The following is a 4,657-nucleotide window of genomic DNA, read 5'->3' as shown; positions in this document are numbered from 1 at the left end:
AAGGAGGTCTTGTGAGGAGCGGAGTGTGCGTGCTGGGCGGTACTTGGATATTAGGTCAGTGATGTAGTTCGGGGCAGTATGGTGGACGGCTTTGTACGTCAGTGTTAGGATTTTGAATTTGATCCGTTGGGCAATCGGAAGCCAGTGGAGGGATTGGCAGAGGAGGGTGGAGCCAGTGGAGGGATTGGCAGAGGGGGGTGGAGCCAGTGGAGGACACTGAGTGGAGGCCAGTGGAGGGATTGGCAGAGGGGGGTGGAGCCAGTGGAGGACACTGAGTGGAGGTCAGTGGAGGGATTGGCAGAGGAGGGTGGCGGAGATGGAGCGGTTGGTGAGGTGAATGAGTCTGACAGCCGTATTCAGGATGGACTGAAGCGGGGATAGCCAGTGGAGGGATTGGCAGAGGGGGGTATATTCAATACATATGAGTATTATATTTGATACATATGAGTATTATCTTCAATACATATGAGTATTAAATTCGATACATAGTGTTATACATTGGTGTTATTATTCTAAAAGAAGTATTATATCAGATGCGGGGCCGTGGATGAGGGGGGTACCACCAGTCCTCCTGTACGGGGCCCAGGGCAGCAGGGGGGCCCAGGCAGGGTGAATCAGATGTAGGCAGGGAGGTAGCTCGGCTGGATGGAGGCCTCACTAAAACTGGAGAGTGCAAAATCCGGCGCAGCTGCTCCTGGTGGCCAATCAGCTTCTAACCTCAGCATGTGAAGCTAAGCTTTGACAATAAACCTGGAAGCTGATTGGTTCCTTTGCAGAGCTGCACCAGATTTTGCACTCTCTAGTTGTACCCCAGGTTCACACCTAAGTATTTTCCGCAGCACTTTGCAGAAATGCTCAGCAGTCCATTTAACATGACTTCCTATGGGACACGTTCACATCTACGCGTTTTCTCCCGCTGCGTTTTTTCAGAAAGGGTCGGGGACTTTTTTTTAACACAAAACGTTGCGTTTTTTGTTATATAGACTTCAATGGAGATGCTTGTAGTGCGTTTTTTATGCATTTTTGACACGTTTTTGATGCATTTTGCGTTTTATTCTGCTCAGCAACAAGTTGAATTAAAAAAAAAACGCACGTGCAAAAATGCAAAAAGCAGTGCAGAAGCGGATCAAATGCAAACTGCATAGGTGTGAACCAAGCCTTATGCCGGCCATAGACGGGTCGAAAATCGGACGATTTTTTGGCTGGAAAAAAAACCGGCCAATTTTCCAAACGTTAGTGGGTTAATTGGCCGACTGTTTTTCGGGCTTTTTGCACATTTTTTTTATTGGGCATGTTGGAAAATTCTCGGTCGATTTTCCTGGTAATGATGGGCAAATCGACCGATAGTTTTACCGATAGAAAATCTGCGCATGAGCCGTGACCTGAAAGAAGAAGAGGAAGTAGAAGAAGGAGAAGGAGAAAAAGAAGAGAAAGAGAAGGAGAAGAGGAATAAAAAGAAGAAGAAGATGAAGAAGGAGGAGAAGAAGAAGGCAAAGGAGAAGAAGAAAGGAAGAAGAATAAGCAGAAGAAGAAGAAGAAGAAGGAGGAGCAGAAGAAGAAGAAAGAAGTAGAAGAAGAAAAAAAAAAGAAGAAAAGAAGAAGCGGAAAAAAGAAAAAGAAGATGAAGAAAAAGGAGAAGAAGAAGAGAAGAAGAAGAGGAAGAAGAAGAAAAGAAGAAGAAGAAAAAGAAGAAGAGGAAAAAAGAAAAAGAAGATGAAGAAAAAGTAGAAAAGAAGATGAAAAAGAGGAAAAAGAAGGAGAAGTAGAAGAGAAGAAGAAGAGGAAGAAGAGGAAGAAGAAGAAAAGAAGAAGAAAAAGAAGAAGAGGAAAAAGAAGAGGAAAAAGAAGAAGAGGAAGAAGAAATAGAAGAAGAAGAAAAAGAAAAAGAAGGGAGAAAAAGAAGAAGAGGAAGTAGAAATAGAAGAAGAAGAAAAAGAAGGGAGAAAAAGAAGAAGAGGAAGAGGAAGAAAAAGAAGTTGAAGAAAAAGAAGAGAAGAAGAAGCAGAAAAAAAAAGAAGTAGAAGCAGAAAAAAGAAGAGGAAACAGAAGTAAAAGAAGAAGAAGAAAAAGAAGAAGAAAAGAAGAAGAGGAAGAAGAAGTAAAAGAAGAAGAAAAGAAGAAGAAGTAAAAGAAGAGGAAGGAGAAGAAGAAGTAAAAGAAGAGGAAGGAGAAGAAGAAGTAAAAGAAGAAGAAGAAAAAGAAGAAGAAAAGAAGAAGAGGAAGAAGAAGAAGAAGAGGAAGAAGTAAAAGAAGAAGAAGAAAAAAAGAAGTAGAAGAAGTAGAAAAAGAAGGAGAAGAGGAAGAAGAAAAGGAAGAAGAGGAAGAAGAAAAGAAGAAGAAAAAGAAGAGAAGAAGAAGCAGAAAAAAAAAGAAGTAGAAGCAGAAAAAAGAAGAGGAAACAGAAGTAAAAGAAGAAGAAGAAAAAGAAGAAGAAAAAGAAGAGGAAGAAGAAGTAAAAGAAGAAGAAAAGAAAAAGAAGAAGTAAAAGAATAGGAAGAAGAGAAGAAGAAGAAGAATTCCGGTCCGCTATTATATTTTATATTAAAAAGTCTTGTGGTTGCAACAATGTATCCATTTGTATCCGAATAAAAACATCTGTATCCGAAATGGATACAAATGGATACATTGTTGCAACCGCAATACTTTTTCATATAAAATATAATAGCGGAGCTGTCTGCAGGGACAGAATTATGGGGTTAAATGCCGGCCGTAGACGGGACAAAAATTGGCTGATTTTTTTTACTGTTGGTGGTAACATCAGCTGATCAAACGACCAATTTTTCTTTCTTTTTTTTTTAAATGGCCGGTTTTCGACCCGTCAATGGCCTGTTTTAGACCCGATTCCTCTCATTTGGAAGTATCTCACCAAAATACTAATTTTTTTTAATTTTTTTTGTTTGCTAATTTTTTTCCCATGAAAGTGGAGTTACCCTTTAAATGAACACAATGAAGTGAGAAGCTGATTGGCTGCCATGCACAGCTGCGCAGATTCTGAGCGCCCGGTTTTAGTGAATCTCCCCCGCAGTGTGATTCTTCTGTACTATGACATTCAATGTGTTCAGTGTTGTCATCACTCTGTACTGAGCATTATATTTGCTGGATATTCTTACACTTTTCTTGCACGTTTAATTGTTCTAAAATTATTATTTTTTTTTGGTTCAGAAAGTGTAAGATATTTTCCCGGCGAGGTTTGGCGCCGTCCAGCCCGTGATGAGCGGTGGGAGTCTGGCGTCGGGGAAGGAACGGGTTAAACGTTTGCTGTGGACAAAAGACAAGAAATAGTTTGTTGGTGAAGACACTTCCTCCCCGCTGACAGCTGCCGCTGGATCCGTCTCCAGGATCTTCTATAATTATCCGGAACAGGCCGGGGCCCCGCATTGTTCCCTGCCTGTGAATGGACGAGTCTGTCCCACCGGGGACCGTACATCCTCTGTACCATCGCCGCACCAGCATGGTCTGTGCACAACATTTACTAATATGGCTCTGACGTATACTGTGGTGCTGTACAAATAATAAACCGTTCACATCAGTCTCTGTACAGAGGAGCTTACACTCTAATGTCCCCTCCCCCACAGTCACATCAGTCTCTGTACAGAGGAGCTTACACTCTAATGTCTCCTCCCCCACAGTCACATCAGTCTCTGTACGGAGGAGCTTACACTCTAATGTCCCCTCCCCCGCAGTCACATCAGTCTCTGTACAGAGGAGCTTACGCTCTAATGTCCCCTCCCCCACAGTCACATCAGTCTCTGTACAGAGGAGCTTACGCTCTAATGTCCCCTCCCCCACAGTCACATCAGTCTCTGTACCAGAGGAGCTTACGCTCTAATGTCCCCTCCCCCACAGTCCCTGCACCAGAGGAGCTTACGCTCTAATGTCCCCTCCCCCACAGTCCCTGCACCAGAGGAGCATACGCTCTAATGTCCCCTCCCCCGCAGTCACATCAGTCTCTGTACCAGAGGAGCTCACGCTCTAATGTCCCCTCCCCCGCAGTCACATCAGTCTCTGTACCAGAGGAGCTCACGCTCTAATGTCCCCTCCCCCGCAGTCACATCAGTCTCTGCACCAGAGGAGCTCACGCTCTAATGTCTCCTCCCCTGCAGTCACATCAGTCTCTGCACCAGAGGAGCTCACGCTCTAATGTCCCCTCCCCCACAGTCTCTGCACCAGAGGAGCTTACGCTCTAATGTTCCCTCCCCCGCAGTCCCATCAGTCTCTGCACCAGAGGAGCTTAGGCTCTAATGTCCCCTCCCCCCGCAGTCCCATCAACCTCTGCACCAGAGGAGCTTACGCTCTAAGGTCCCCTCCCCCCGCAGTCACATCAGCCTCTACACCAGAGGAGCTTACGCTCTAATGTCCCCTCCCCCCGCAGTCACATCAGTCTCTGCACCAGGGGAGCTTACGCTCTAATGTTCCCTCCCCCCCAGTCCCATCAGTCTCTGCACCAGAGGAGCTTACCCTCTAATGTCCCCTCCCCCTGCAGTCCCATCAGCCTCTGCACCAGAGGAGCTTACACTGTAATGCCCAATATTATCATTATTAGTATCATACATTTCCATAGCTGGGACCAGGGGCGGACTGACCATTTGGAAACTCGGGCACTGCCCGAGGGCCCGGGGTCAGTAGGGGGCCCCATGAGATGCCCCTGGTACCTTTT

The sequence above is a fragment of the Staurois parvus genome, unplaced genomic scaffold, assembly GCF_062004578.1.
Source record: "Staurois parvus isolate SC_StPar_1 unplaced genomic scaffold, SC_StPar_1.0 ptg001521l, whole genome shotgun sequence".
Lineage (NCBI taxonomy): Eukaryota > Metazoa > Chordata > Amphibia > Anura > Ranidae > Staurois > Staurois parvus.
Note: the sequence above shows the minus strand (reverse complement) of the source record.